The sequence below is a fragment of the Brachyistius frenatus genome, unplaced genomic scaffold (assembly GCF_029030835.1).
Source record: "Brachyistius frenatus isolate BFR_SWC_R1_liver_20210118 unplaced genomic scaffold, ASM2903083v1 Contig_597, whole genome shotgun sequence".
In the NCBI taxonomy this organism is placed as follows: Eukaryota; Metazoa; Chordata; class Actinopteri; family Embiotocidae; genus Brachyistius; species Brachyistius frenatus.
Window position 1 is genome coordinate 2,501 of NW_027211196.1, and position 16,671 is coordinate 19,171.

The following is a 16,671-nucleotide window of genomic DNA, read 5'->3' on the forward strand; positions in this document are numbered from 1 at the left end:
TGATGAACAAAGATATCAGATGAACAAAGATATCTGATGAACAAAGATATCTGATGAACAAAGATATCTGATGAACAAAGATATCTGATGAACAAAGATATCTGATGAACAAATATATCTGATGAACAAAGATATCTGATGAATAAAGATATCTGATGAACAAAGATATCTGATGAACAAAGATATCTGATGAACAAAGATATCAGATGAACAAAGATATCTGATGAACAAAGATATCAGATGAACAAAGATATCTGATGAACAAAGATATCAGATGAACAAAGATATCTGATGAACAAAGATATCTGAAGAACAAAGATATCTGATGAACAAAGATATCTGATGAACAAAGATATCTGATGAACAAAGATATCTGAAGAACAAAGATATCTGAGGAACAAAGATATCTGATGAACAAAGATATCTGATGAACAAAGATATCTGATGAACAAAGATATCTGATGAACAAAGATATCTGAAGAACAAAGATATCTGATGAACAAAGATATCTGATGAACAAAGATATCTGATGAACAAAGATATCAGATGAACAAAGATATCTGATGAACAAAGATATCTGATGAACAAATATATCTGATGAACAAAGATATCTGATGAACAAAGATATCTGATGAACAAAGATATCAGATGAACAAAGATATCTGAAGAACAAAGATATCTGATGAACAAAGATATCTGATGAACAAAGATATCTGATGAACAAAGATATCAGATGAACAAAGATATCTGATGAACAAAGATATCAGATGAACAAAGATATCTGATGAACAAAGATATCTGATGAACTAAGATATCTGATGAACTAAGATATCTGATGAACAAAGATATCTGATGAACAAATATATCTGATGAACAAAGATATCTGATGAATAAAGATATCTGATGAACAAAGATATCTGATGAACAAAGATATCTGATGAACAAAGATATCAGATGAACAAAGATATCTGATGAACAAAGATATCAGATGAACAAAGATATCTGATGAACAAAGATATCAGATGAACAAAGATATCTGATGAACAAAGATATCTGAAGAACAAAGATATCTGATGAACAAAGATATCTGATGAACAAAGATATCAGATGAACAAAGATATCTGAAGAACAAAGATATCTGAGGAACAAAGATATCTGATGAACAAAGATATCTGATGAACAAAGATATCTGATGAACAAAGATATCAGATGAACAAAGATATCTGAAGAACAAAGATATCTGATGAACAAAGATATCTGATGAACAAAGATATCTGATGAACAAAGATATCAGATGAACAAAGATATCTGATGAACAAAGATATCAGATGAACAAAGATATCTGATGAACTAAGATATCTGATGAACAAAGATATCAGATGAACAAAGATATCTGATGAACAGAGATATCAGATGAACAAAGATATCTGAAGAACAAAGATATCTGATAAACAAAGATACCTGATGAACAAAGATATCTGATGAACAAAGATATGTGATGAACAAAGATATCTGATGAACAAAGATATCTGATGAACAAAGATATTCATGTTCTCATGTGTTTTTAACATTTTAGCTCCGTGTCATGTGTTCAAACCAAACCGGTCCAGCTAGCCTCCTCTAGGATTGTAAGTGCGTGACTATCCGTGGTGTTACGGTACGGGTGCTCGGAGCGACCAAAAAGGACCAAAAGAGACCCGACTTCACCAAATGGGTCATTTAATAGAACTATAACAAGTAGAAACCACATTATATTAAATTCTAGTCTAATTATATATTCCCATTGAGGAGGTGGAGGGATATTTGTAGTGATGAGCAGGGAGTGTTGTCATGGTGATTTGTTCCAAATGTTCATTTGACCAATCAGATCTCTGGGGGCGGAGCTACTGGTTGAATAACAGTTATTAGACAGACAGTCGATGGTTCTGAGTGGTTCTGCTCAATCGATCTTACCGTCTGAACTCCGTCAGGGAAGATGTAGCTGATCTGCAGGGTGTTGTCCTCAGGGAACCCCGGCAGGTCTCTGTGGAGGACCACCCAGGTCATCTGGCCCTCTGGCTGGGCGCCGCCCACTTCTCTGTGACTCGGGCTCAGCTCTCCGTTAGCTGCACACAGCAAGACGTTTATCAGCACAGCTTCACCATGTCAATCTGAACCGTGAGAGTCGGAGGACAACCTTGTTGTAACAGTGATGGAGGACCCTGTCCCTCCAGGTAGCGGTTACAGTGGAACTTGTCTCTGCTCTGACCTGAGCCCATCCTGAGGAGACAGACAGAGACACGTGATCAGAAGACATCAAGGTAAATATGATGATCAGCTGTTATTCTTCTGAAACAGCTGATCAGATGTTTTTCCAGGAAATTCAGTTTGAATGAAAATCAAGTGTTCATGATTTAAATCTGGTTCCTCTTCAGGATATCAGAGACGGAGTCTCCGGTCCCACAGATGTCCCGCAGACGTCCCGCAAACGTCCCGCAGACGTCCTGCTCTAAAGATGCTCTAAGGACATGAAGGATTCTGCTGAGACACCACAACCCTGAGACATCACAACTCTGAGACACCACAACCCTGAGACATCACAACTCTGAGACACCACAACCCTGAGACACCACAACCCTGAGACACCACAACTCTGAGACACCACAGCCCTGAGACACCACAACTCTGAGACACCACAACCCTGAAACACCACAACTCTGAGACACCACAACCCTGAGACACCACAACCCTGAGACACCACAACCCTGAGACACCACAACTCTGAGACACCACAGCCCTGAGACACCACAACTCTGAGACACCACAGCCCTGAGACACCACAACTCTGAGACACCACAACCCTGAGACACCACAACCCTGAGACACCACAACTCTGAGACACCACAGCCCTGAGACACCACAACTCTGAGACACCACAACCCTGAGACACCACAACCCTGAGACATCACAACCCTGAGACACCACAACCCTGAGACACCACAACTCTGATACATCACAACCCTGAGACACCACAGCCCTGAGACACCACAACTCTGAGACACCACAACTCTGAGACACCACAACCCTGAGACACCACAACTCTGAGACATCACAACCCTGAGACAACACAACCCTGAGACACCACAACCCTGAGACACCACAACTCTGAGACACCACAACCCTGAGACACCACAACCCTGAGACACCACAACTCTGAGACATCACAACCCTGAGACACCACAGCCCTGAGACACCACAACTCTGAGACACCACAACTCTGAGACACCACAACCCTGAGACACCACAACCCTGAGACACCACAACTCTGAGACATCACAACCCTGAGACACCACAACCCTGAGACACCACAACCCTGAGACACCACAACCCTGAGACATCACAACCCTGAGACACCACAACTCTGAGACACCACAACCCTGAGACACCACAACTCTGAGACATTACAACCCTGAGACACCACAACTCTGAGACACCACAACCCTGAGACACCACAACTCTGAGACACCACAACCCTGAGACACCACAGCCCTGAGACACCACAACTCTGAGACACCACAACCCTGAGACACCACACAGGAAAAGAAGTCCAGTAAACGTCCATCTGCTGAGTTGTGTCAGGATGTCATCTGTACCTGCTGCAGTGCTCTACTGATCGTCTCCTCAGTCAGATGTTCCTTCTCCTCTTCTCTGGTGTCTCTGTTCAGTCCTGGAGCTCAGACAATGAGTTCATGACAACATGAAATAGAAGGAGAGACAGAAACAGACAGGATGCAGGTGGGCGTGTCCATGTGGGCGTGTCCATGTGTGGTGGAGCCGACAGATCTGTTCAACTGGTGTGGCAACTTTCACAATGACTAATGAGTGTGTGTGTGTGTGTGTGTGTGTGTGTGTGTGTGTGTGTGTGTGTGTGTGTGTGTGTGTGTGTGTGTGTGTGTGTGTGTGTGTGTGTGTGTGTGTGTGTGTGTGTGTGTGTGTGTCTGTGTGTGTCTGTGTGTGTGTGTCTGTGTGTGTGTGAGTGTGTGTGTGAGTGTGTGTTTGTGTGTGTGTGTGTGTGTATGTATCTGTGTGTGTGTGTGTGTGTGTGTGTGTGTGTGTGTGTGTGTGTGTGTGTGTGTGTGTGTGTGTGTGTGTGTGTGTGTGTGTGTGTGTGTGTGTGTGTGTGTGTGTGTGTGTGTGTGTGTGTGTGTGTGTGTGTGTGTGTGTGTGTGTGTGTGTGTGTGTGTGTGTGTGTGTGTGTGTGTGTGTGTGTGTGTGTGTGTGTGTGTGTGTGTGTGTGTGTGTGTGTGTGTGTGTGTGTGTGTGTGTGTGTGTGTGTGTGTGTGTGTGAGAGGAGGGAAACAGGTACAACCGCATTTCCACAGACAACATATCAACTGTTGAAACAGACATTTTAATGTTTTATTGTTTATCTTCTCATGTTGAATCTGATGCAGCAGCACGTCTCTATAAGTTGTTCCAGGATGATGTTCACCACTGAGCTGCATCAACTCTTCTTTTAACAACACTCTGGAAACCTTTGGGAACTGAGGAGACCAGTTTCTGGAGTTTAGAAAGTGAAATTAAAGCATTTCTTGGAGACATGAAGACCTGGATCATTTTCTACTGTAATTCAGACAAACTGAAGTGATTGTATTTGTTCCTCAACAGATGAGAAGGTGTCTCATGGTGTGGTCGGTCCAGCACCAGTTATATCAGCTTTAACTCCAACAAACGGCGGGTTGGAGGAACTTCCTGTCTCTGAGGAATGCAGAACATTCCTCCCGTGTCAGCTTCTCTTCGTTGGCTTGCTGTGACATTTATAATGTCAGGACTAATGTCGTTGTGATAAACCTGAACCATCCTGCAGTTATCAGCTATCGGCCGAGGCTGCTGGAGGAATCCCATGATGCACTGCTCCTCTCTGCCAATATGCCCAGTGTTTATTGGTGATTGTCTCTCTCTGCTGTTCTTTTCTTTTTCTGCTCTCTCCAGACAGACGGATTCGTCCTCGTCACTCTTCAGTCGGAGGTTTCTTCCTTCAGAAAGGTTTTCCTCTCAACTGTTGGGTTAGGACAGAAATGAATCACCAGATTAAAGGTGTGTCAGTCGAGACAGAACCTCCTCGTCCTCCAGCCAGGTTATTCCGTTTGTACCAACTGTGTCATTAGAGAGAAGAAGCTGTGGTGGTGTTCTTCATCCGGTAGAGAGATAGCATTCATCACAGAAGATATAAATATATGAATATACATATATATATATATATATATATATATATATATATAAAAACAGGAGCAGTCACTGGCAATACTGACCTCTTCTTCCTTCAATCACACCCTCTGAAAACAGGAAGTCCTTTACTCTCCAACACTTCTCTCAAATATAAAACTTTGACCACAGTCTTCCTCTCAAGCTTCAGTGGAGCCACGTGGAGGCCGGTGGAAACCGGTGGAGACCGGTGGAGGCCGGTGGAGACCGGTAGAGACCGGTGGAGACCGGTGGAGCCACGTGGAGACCGGTGGAGACCGGTGGAGACCGGTGGAGCCACGTGGAGACCGGTGGAGCCACGTGGAGACCGGTGGAGACCGGTGGAGCCACGTGGAGACTGGTGGAGACCGGTGGAGACCGGTGGAGCCACGTGGAGACCGGTGGAGACCGGTGGAAACAAGAGCAGGCAGACTGTTGATCCTGGAATCAGTGCAAGCAACACCAGGCATAATTTCCTAATCTGACAATCTGGTTGAGACGGAGTGCAGAACTGAGATTGAGGTATTGAAGCAGGTGGACATGAGATTAACAGAAAGCAGGCAGGAAATTGGGAGAGGAGACATGACCATGGAACAACCCAATCACACACAGAGACAGAAAGACAGACAGAAAGAGAGAAATACAGACAGAAAGAGACGGAAAGAGACAGAGACACACAGAAAGATAAAGACAGACAGACAGAGAGACAGACAGACAGAGAAACAGACAGACAGACAGACAGACAGACAGACAGACAGACAGACAGACAGACAGACAGACAGACAGACAGACAGACACAGAAACAGACACAGAAACAAACCGACAGAGACAGATAGAGACAGACAGAGATAAAAAGAGAGACAGAGAGTCAGACAGAGACAGAGAGACAGACAGAGACATAAAGAGACAGAGACAGAGTCAAACAGAGACAGAAAGAGACAGAGAGTAAGACGGAGACAGACAGAGACATAAAAAGACAGAAAGACAGACAACGACAGAAAGACAGACAACGACAGACGGAAACAGACAGAGACATTAAGAGACAGAGAGACAGACAAAGACATAGAGACAGACAGACAGACAGACAGGCAGACAGAGACAAACAGAGATAGACAGATAGATAGAGACAGAAAGAGACAGAGAGAGACAGAGAGATACAGAGAGGCAGACAGAGGCAGACAGAGACAGAAAGAGACAGTGAGACAGACAGACAGAAAGACAAAAAGACAGAGACAGACACAGAAAGAGACAGACAGAGACACAGACAAACAGAGAGACAGACAGACACAGAAAGAGACAGAGAGTCAGACAGACAGACAGACAGACAGACAGAAAGAAAGAAAGAAAGAAAGAAAGAAAGAAAGAAAGAAAGAAAGAAAGAAAGAAAGAAAGAAAGAAAGAAAGAAAGAAAGAAAGAAAGAAAGAAAGACAGAAAGAAAGAAAGAAAGAAAGAAAGACAGAAAGAGACAGACAGAGACAGACAGAAAGAGACAGACAGGCAGACAGACAGACAGAGACAAAAAGAGATAGACAGAGAGACAGACAGACAGAGATAAAAAGGGACAGAGAGTCAGACAGACAGACAGACAGAGACAAACAGAGATAGACAGATAGATAGAGACAGAGAGACAGACAGAGACCGAAAGAGACAGAGACAGAGTCAGACAGACAGACAGAGATAAAAAGGGACAGAGAGTCAGACAGAGAGACAGACAGACACATAAAGAGACAGAGACAGAGTCAGACAGAGACAGAAAGAGACAGAGAGTAAAATGGAGACAGACAGAGACATAAAAAGACAGAAAGACAGACAGAGACAGACGGAAACAGACAGAGCCATTAAGAGACAGAGACATAGAGACAGACAGATAGACAGACAGACAGACAGACAGACAGACAGACAGACAGACAGACAGACAGACAGACAGACAGACAGACAGACAGACAGACAGAGACAAACAGAGATAGACAGATAGACAGATAGATAGAGACAGAAAGAGACAGAGAGACAGACAGATACAGAGAGACAGACAGAGACAGACAGGCAGACAGACAGACAGACAGACAGACAGACAGACAGACAGACAGACAGACAGAAAGACAGAGACAGACACAGAAAGAGACAGAGAGACAGACAGAGATACAGACAAGCAGAGAGACAGACAGACACAGAAAGAGACAGAGAGTCAGACAGACAGACAGAAAGACAGAGACAGACAGAGACAGACAGACAGATAGAGACAGAAAGAGACAGAGAGACAGACAGAGAGACAGACAGAGACATAAAGAGACAGAGACAGAGTCAGACAGAGACAGAAAGAGACAGAGAGTAAGATGGAGACAGACAGAGACATAAAAAGACAGAAAGACAGAGACAGACACAGACACAGACAGACAGACAGAGAAAGACAGACAGAAAGAGACAGACAGACAGACAGACAGACTGGGGAGCACGGAGATCACAGGAGGGAGGAAACATTACAGACACAGGGGAGTCAGAGGAGGAATGGCATTGCCATGACAACTACATGAAAATGGGATTCTTGACTCTCAGCAGTCAACTAACCCCCCAAAAAACGTCAGGACGTGAACATGATACCATCCTCTAAGCCAGGGGTGGCCAACCCGCGGCTCCCGAGCCGCATGCGGCTCTTTGCTTGGTTACATGCGGCTCTTTTACGTTCATATCAACATTTGTGTTTGTGGTTGGTTTTTTTTGTGCGTGTTCGCTTCGCTTGAGTTCAATATGGTATTTTCGTCAAACGCGCATGCGCATGAGGTGAAATTCTGCAAAGCAGGAGGGGCAAACCCATTCGAGTAAACAATTAGTGTCCAGTTCGCTCTCAAAATGGCAGGAAAAAATGCACAGCTAAACGAAAATATGAAGATGAACACAGGACGTTTTTAACAGAGTGGGAAAGTTTATATTTTTTTGTTGAACGTCATGGCGAGCCATTCTGCCTGATATGTCAGACGTCATTAGCGCATTTCAAAGCTTCAAATCTTCAGCGCCACTTCAGCTCACTGCTAACATCGACCAGGGATTTCCAAAAGGGACTGAACTTCGCAAGCACAAGTTGGACACTTTGAAAAGTCAGGCAGAAAAGCAGGTACAGTTTTTCCTAAAAATTACGAAGCACTCAGAGACTGTCACGCTTGCATCGTATCAACTGGCTTGGAGCATTGCACGGGCTAAAAAGCCATTCAATGAAGGGGAGTTCGTTAAAAAATGCCTCAGTGACGTTGTTGAAATCTTGTCTCCTGAAAACGACAAACTAAAACGAATGGTATCAGACGTCCAACTGTCCCGCCACACTGTTGAACACTGAATATCGGACATTAACACGGCTATTGAATCACAGTTGCACTCTGACCTTCAAGCATGTGAGTATTTTAGTGTCGCATTGGATGAGAGTTGTGACATACAAGACGAGCCTCAGCTGGCAATATTTGCAGTCTGTGTCAAAAGATTGTGTGATCAAAGAAGAACTCCTTGATGTTGTGCCATTAAAAGACAGAACCCGTGGCATAGATGTGAAAGAAACAATGATGGCTGCATTTGCGAAAGCAAATCTGCCCACACCGAAGCTAACTGCAATAGCCACGGATGGAGCGCCGGCCGTGATCGGATCTGTGAACGGACTTGTGGGGCTGTGCAAAGCTGACCAAACATTTCCCGAGTTTTGGAATTTCCACTGCATCATCCACAGGGAGCAACTCGTGTCTAAATCATTGAATTTAGACAACGTCATGAAGCCTGTGATGGAAATTGTCAACTACATCCGCACACATGCGCTTAACCACAGGCAATTCAAGAATCTCATCGCTGAGCTGGACCAAGGACTTCCAGGTGACCTGCCGCTGCACTGCACTGTGACGTGGCTGTCAAAAGGCAAGGTGCTCGCTCGCTTCTTTGAGCTTTTGGATGCCGTGAAACTGTTCATGGAAGAGAAGGACAAGGACTATCCCGAGCTCTCGGACGTCGAGTGGATTATGGATCTGGCCTTTTTGGTCGACACGCTGTGTCACTTGGACAGACTGAACCTGACCCTGCAGGGTAAGTTAAACATGCTGCCTGACCTGCTGCAAAGTGTGTTTGCGTTTGTCAACAAACTGAAGCTGTTCAAGGCGCATATTCAAAAGGGAGATTTAACGCATTTTCCCACTCTGCTAAAAGCCAGCGGGCAAGTCACCAGCGCCGCCCTGAATAAGCAAAGAGCCAGATATGCAACACTGGTTGAAAACCTGCACGAAAGCTTTGTCATCCGGTTCCGTGATCTACAACTGAAAAGGCCACAGATTACGTTCCTTGTCGACCCATTTAATGCGGAGACGGACTGTTTGAAAGCCCCGCTAGTCACAGATGAGGCCGCGGCTGAGTTGGAGATGATCGATCTTTGTGAGGAGGACCAACTGAAACCTGCTTTAAGGGAAGGGACCATTGAGTTCTGGAAAAGTGTGCCAATGGAAAAATACCCCAATGTCAAACGGGCTGCGCTTAAGATACTGTCAATGTTTGGGTCAACATACGTCTGCGAGTCTGTGTTTTCTACCCTGAAACACGTGAAATCAAAGCATCGATCTGTTCTGACTGACACCCGTGTGAAAGAATTGCTTCGAGTGGCAACAACAGAATACAAGTCAGATTTGAAGAGGATTGTTCAAGGCAAGGAGTGCCAGAAGTCGCACTAAACAACATGCATAGTAAGTGAAAAACGCTTGTAAATGATGATATTTTTGTTTGTGGACTTTGTTGAACTGAGAGTTTGTGTGTGTGAGACAGTGCACACAATGTTCATTGTTGAAGATGACTGGCCTGTGGTCTGAGTACTGTAGGAGTCCATTTCTGTCATCATGTTGGTGTGTGACATGATAATGTCACACAATAAATTTGGCTGAGCAGAGGTGTGTGTGTGTGTGTGTGTGTGTGTGTGTGTGTGTGTGTGTGTGTGTGTGTGTGTGTGTGTGTGTGTGTGTGTGTGTGTGTGTGTGTGTGTGTGTGTGTGTGTGTGTGTGTGTGTGTGTGTGTGAGGAAGGGATGGGGTGATGTTCATGTGTGCCCATGTGTATGATGTGGCTCTTTGCGGTAACACAGTAAAAAATGTGTCTCTTAGTCTCTGACTGGTTGGCCACCCCTGCTGTAAGGGGAAGCAGCTTTCAGAGATATTCGCCATCAGTATCAGACCATTCGATCCCTGGAACGCAGTGGTGACGCAAAACTCTCAAATTATCCACAGACACTTAGAAATTCATTATAAACTGCAAAATAATGGAAAATAAAAACTGCTCACTTGTAGTATGTTCCTGGTTGACGTGTCAGAATGTATTTAAAAAGTGTTCAAACTGTATTTATGAAGGGAAAAGTCGTTTCAAGAGTGGCGGAGCTTCACTGTCCAAGACCGAAGAAGGATCGTCAGCTGAGGAGACACCAGGTGGGTTTTCTTTGTCCCCCAGAGTCAGACTGTCAACACTGAGTTCTACTGGGACCTTCTGAGGGGAACATTCCCTGTGGACCACGTGAACTGTGTCGCCATGGCAACAGCCTCCTCCAACATGACAACACACCCTTTATAGCGCGGTGAAAACAGGCGAGGCACATTTTGTTCCCCAAAATTGGATGTTTCTCTGCTCCAGTTTCAGGTGAAATCACAAATGTTCTCGTATATTTTTCTGATGTATAAAACCAGGATATTTTATTTTGTAGTAAGGAAACTTCACGCATGGTGAAGTTTTAACATCAAGAAAATAGAAAACAGACCAATTGTATTATTTTAGTTTGTTGAAATACCGTAATAATTCTGATGCTCTATTTTTTTACGTTCTTCACAGAAGCAGCACAACTCTCACAAAACCCCGAAGTCAAGCATTCCTGAAAAATGTGAAGGCTGCAGGAAGAGGTGCGCACTCCTCTCAGAGGGAGTTCAAATGTATCTGCTTCCTCATTTGAAATCCTTTGTTGTTGTGACACAAAAGCCAAGCTTGTTTTTATTGACCTCAGAGACTCTGGAGCAAAGAAAGACAATCCTGCTTAAGCTGAGAGGCCTGGGGAGGGTTTAGAAAACAGGCCGGGGACAGGAGGGGGGTCGCAGATGGGATAATTACCATGTGTTCCAAATCCTGCCTGACTCCCACCTCTAATCCAGACAGAGGGAGAAAACACTGAGAAAAGTCCAATTATGGTGTGAACTTGCCTTTTCTCTTTTACCTTTCCTTCTCTGGCCACCGCTCCCTGCTGGTCCTCCACCATCCCGTCTCCACTGCAGGTTCATCAGAGCACCATCAGCACTGGTATCCATTCACTTCCTGTTGTATGTATTCAGATTCTTCTAATCAAAAAAGTGAACAAAATGTATTCAGTGACTGTGAATCTTTGAATTGAGATGAAACAAAATCATTTCAGTTTGGAGACAGTCATAAACGAACACTGAAATCATTTATTTGACGTGGTTTTTACTGTGAAGAAAAAGTTGTAAAACCCGTATTAAACCCAATGGTAACATCATTACACGCTGAACTGTACAGGAATATTCCAGTGATGGAGTCGAAATGATGCTGAACATCCGGATTAGTGTGAGCTGGAGCAGAACCAGTGATGAGCGACCTGGAAACTGGTTCTCATGAAAACTGATGGAGATACATTGAACTGAAATGACAGCTGACAGCAGCAGAAAAAGGAAGAGTTTTAAAATTTGCTGTGACATGATTGGCCCATCGACTGAGGAGGGGAACAATCCTATTGGATGAACTGAGGTAGGAACGCCTTCATCTGCTGATGTGATGAGTCTGGAAAAGATAGAAACATGGAGGTCGACACAGAGTGAAGAAACATAAGATCTTCCTCCTGAATCAGAGAAGTAATGTGTGTTTGGTGTCCTTTGACGTCATGCCCTGTCATCGTCAGCTGTTACTGCGGAGGTTTCCTCTCATTTCCAAAGCATTTAATTTGCTTTAACAATGGCGACCCCATTTTAAGCAAGTGAAAATGCACAGATTTCTCAAACTTGATCAAATCTCTTTTATTATCAAAGATCAAAGTACAAACAGTCCTGACTGTTGCTTCCACCTGTTAAAATATAAAATGACAGTAAGTTTTAAAATCCTGGGTCTCTTTGTAAGTTGGTGTCTGGGCTCCAGCAGAAATAGTTTATGTGGAAAAAGAAGCATCACTCCAACACCACACAACCACGAGTGTTTTTGTAACAACCTTAATAAAGTGAAACATCTGCTCATGACCCAGTTTAAAATCATTCAAATTTGAATCAATATTAAGTGCATCATATCCAAATAAATGTATCAGATTTATTAGGCTCATGTAGTCTAACAGCCATAATACCAGGTGTTTTTTCATCATCTACAGTTCATAATATCATTGAAATATTCAGAGAATCTGGAGAAATCTCTGAACACAAGGGACAAGGCTGGAAACCAATATTGGATGGTGGTGATCTTCGGGCCCTCAGGCAGGACTGCATTAAAAACACTATTCTGGAGTGGAAATCACTGCATGGGCTCAGGAACACTTGTGAAAACCATCGTCTGTGAACACAGTTCATCGCTGCGTCCACAAATGCTGTTAAAACTCTCCAAAGAAGAAACCAGATAGAAACATGATCCAGAAACACCGCCGCCTTCTCTGGACCGAGATCATTGAAGATGGACTGAGGTGAAGTGGACAACTGTCCTGAGGTCTGATGGATCACAATCTGAGATTCTGTTTGGAAATCATGGACGCTGCATCCTCCAGGTTAAAGAGGAGAGGGACCATCCAGCTTGTTATCAGCTCAGTTCTAAAGCCAGCATCTGTGATGGTACAGGATGCATTAGTGCACATGGCATGGGTAGCTTGAACATCTGGAAGGAAGCATTAATGCTGAATGATATATTCAGGTTTTGGAGCAACATATGCTGCCATCCAGACAACGTCTCTTTCAGGGAAGGTCTTGTTTATTTCAGCAGAACAACGTCCAACCACATTCTGCACGTATTCCACCAGCATGGTTCTCTAGTAGAAGAGTCTGCTGATAAACTGGCCTCCTGCAGTCCAGACCTGTCAATCATTGAAAACATCTGGAGCATCAGGACATGAACAATACAACAAAGGAGACCCTGAACTGTTGAGCAGCTGAAATCCTCTATCAGGCCAGAATGGGACCACATTTCACTTTCAAAACTCCAGAAACTGGTCTCCTCAGTTCCCAAAGGTTTCCAGAGTGTTGTTAAAAGAAGAGTTGATGCAGCTCAGTGGTGAACATGATCCTGGAACAACTTTATAGAGACGTGTTGCTGACATCAGATTCACAATGACAACATGTTTTTATAAAACACTAAAATGTCTGTTTCAACATTTGATATGTTGTCTTTGATCTATTTTCAAAAAATATGAGTTTACATGATTTGCAAATTATGGCATTCTGATGTATTTATATTTTATACAGCATGCCAACTTTCTTGGGAACAGGGTTGTAAAGTAGTGGGACATCTTCAATGTTAGGTGTTTTTTAAATAACAAAACCTTAAACAGATTAGATGAAACACAAAGTAGGTCAGATGTTATGTCGGATTTCCAGCTAAAAAAGGCAGAGATCTGATTACAGGAGGGAAGCAGGACTCTTCACTGTTCTATACGACCTCACGTTTATAAGGTGGCACAGGTCTGTTCATCTGGCACACAAACTTTGAGTCATGTCTGGTCCCTGCAAAGGCATGTAAAATATGTAAAACACTAAAAAACATTTTATCAGAAGAAGACACAGATCACAGCAGTTAATGGTTGATAATGACTCATGCAGGTCGGTGTAAAGGCAGAGATAATGCTGTTTACAGTTACACCTTCCTGATCCTCTGAGACACACTTCTAAAATGCACATAAATCTGGTCTAAGGGTTTCAGGTGGTGGTCCACATAGTGATTTTTCTTCTGTGATGAATGATGTGCTGCTAACAATAGTCCTGCATCTGTGTGAACTGTTAACAGAAGGTGTGTGTAACTGAGGAGAAAGAAACAAGGCGGAGCTCCTCAGTTTGAGTTAGCTCAGATCAATGTTGGAGAAAAACTAGTTACATGTGAGATACGTATTTAAATTACGAATTTAACATCATCAGTTACAGTTGCTAAGAAAAAAATATGTAATTAAATTACAGTTACGATTTAAAAATGTTGGTGATTATAAAGGAGACACTGAATGTATTCTTTTCAGTGAGAAGCTTTTATCTAGAATATTATATTAATTCTGATGCTTTGTGTGTTCTGTCTCCATCTGGACCGCCTCCATTCGTTTGAGACAGTAAGGTATTTAAAAGAAGCCATTGAGGAACCAGTGTGGAGCCCGCTGATACTTCTACCATTACTCAGCTGGGAGTCGACCTAAATGGAGACTCGGTTTGAGGTTATGGGAACATTGTTCCTTCGCTGCAGTCAGTTGTGATCCACATACTTATGAAGTGTTCTGGTGGTTTTAAAATCAGAACTTTCCCATCTTAATTCAAGTTGTATTGACGAACTTTGAATTAATGTTTGTCTGTAATCAGTGTTGAGTTCTGTTGTTTACAGGTTCACACTGATGACTTTACATTTTGTTTAAAGGACTTGTTGCCCAGTTTTAATACTGTTGGTTTCACATGCATTCAGTATTATAAGGAAATCTCCATTGCTATGCAGATGATATCCAGCTATGTCTATCCACGAAGCCAGATAAAAAAAAATTAAAAAATCAGTTTTTCAAATTTCAATCATATATGAAAGACGAGGCCCTCAGCCAACCAGAGTTTATGTTCTCTCCTCAGCCAACCAGAGTTTATGTTCTCTCCTCAGCCAACCAGAGTTTATGTTCTCTCCTCAGCCAACCAGAGTTTATGATCTCTCCTCAGCCAACCAGAGTTTATGTTCTCTCCTCAGCCAACCAGAGTTTATGTTCTCTCCTCAGCCAACCAGAGTTTATGTTCTCTCCTCAGCCAACCAGAGTTTATGTTCTCTCCTCAGCCAACCAGAGTTTATGTTCTCCCCTCAGCCAACCAGAGTTGCAGATGGTCACCCGGTCTGGTTCTGTTGAAGGTTTAATTCTGTTAAAAAGGAGTTTTTTTTCCTTCCAGCTCACTCGTGTGTTGAATTGTTAGGTTTCTCTCTATAATGTTGAGAAGTCTCAACCTTACAATGTCAAGTGCACAGAGATTACTGAAGGTGTGATTTGGCACAGATTAAAAAAAAGTCAATTGAATTGACAAAAGTGTTCCGCCTTGAATTAGGTTGGTAGGTAGGTAGGTAGTTACTTTATTAATCCCCGAGGGGAAATTTTTTCGCTACAGCAGCATACAGAAGCAATAAGATAATAATAGAAATAATAGAATAAAATACTAGAATAGAATAGAATAGAATAATAGATAAAATAAATAAAATAGCAGTAAATAGCAGTAAGAAATATAAATGTAAAATATACAATATAAAATGCACAGTTTATACAGTACATTATATATCTATATATATTATATACAAACAAACCAAGAAACACAGTCAACAGTGTTATTGTACTGTGATGGATTTTGCCAGAGGTGAGTTATTGTACAGTCTTATTGCAGTGGGCAGGAATGATCTCCTGTATCTGGAATGATCTCCTGTATCAGGAATGATATCCTGTATCTGGAATGATCTCCTGTATCAGGAATGATCTCCTGTATCAGGAATGATCTCCTGTATCAGGAATGATCTCCTGTATCAGGAACGATCTCCTGTATCTGGAACGATCTCCTGTATCAGGAATGATCTCCTGTATCAGGAATGATCTCCTGTATCAGGAATGATCTCCTGTATCTGGAATGATCTCCTGTATCTGGAATAATCTCCTGTATCAGGAATGATCTCCTGTATCAGGAACGATCTCCTGTATCAGGAACGATCTCCTGTATCTGGAACGATCTCCTGTATCTGGAACGATCTCCTGTATCAGGAATGATCTCCTGTATCTGGAATGATCTCCTGTATCTGGAATGATCTCCTGTATCAGGAATGATCTCATGTATCAGGAACGATCTCCTGTATCTGGAATGATCTCCTGTATCTGGAATGATCTCCTGTATCAGGAATGATCTCCTGTATCAGGAACGATCTCCTGTATCAGGAATGATCTCCTGTATCAGGAACGATCTCCTGTATCTGGAATGATGTCCTGTATCAGGAACGATCTCCTGTATCTGGAATAATCTCCTGTATCTGTCCTTGTGACAGCGGAGCTGGAGGAATCTTTTAGAGAAAGTGCTCCGCTGTCCCTGCAGCAGGTGGTTGAGAGGGTGGACAGGATTATCCAAGATGGACAATCCAATATTTGGGCAGCACGGTGGTGCAGTGGTTAGCACTGTCGCCTCACAGCAAAAAGGTTCTGGGTTCAAATCCGGTCCTGGGCCTTTCTGTGCAGAGTTTGCATGTTCTCCCTGTGCTTGCGTGGGTTCTCTCCGGGTT

General features: G+C 43.1%; 1 long non-coding RNA gene across 1 annotated transcript; it reads right to left on the reverse strand.

Annotated features, from left to right (window-relative positions):
* Positions 1-1,958: 1,958 nt before the first annotated feature.
* On the reverse strand, positions 1,959-3,713 carry LOC138614863 (uncharacterized). The gene is made up of 3 exons (XR_011310353.1): positions 3,633-3,713; positions 2,177-2,259; positions 1,959-2,105 (listed from the first exon to the last, which is right to left on the reverse strand). It is a non-coding gene; the product is annotated as an uncharacterized lncRNA (long non-coding RNA).
* Positions 3,714-16,671: the final 12,958 nt, after the last annotated feature.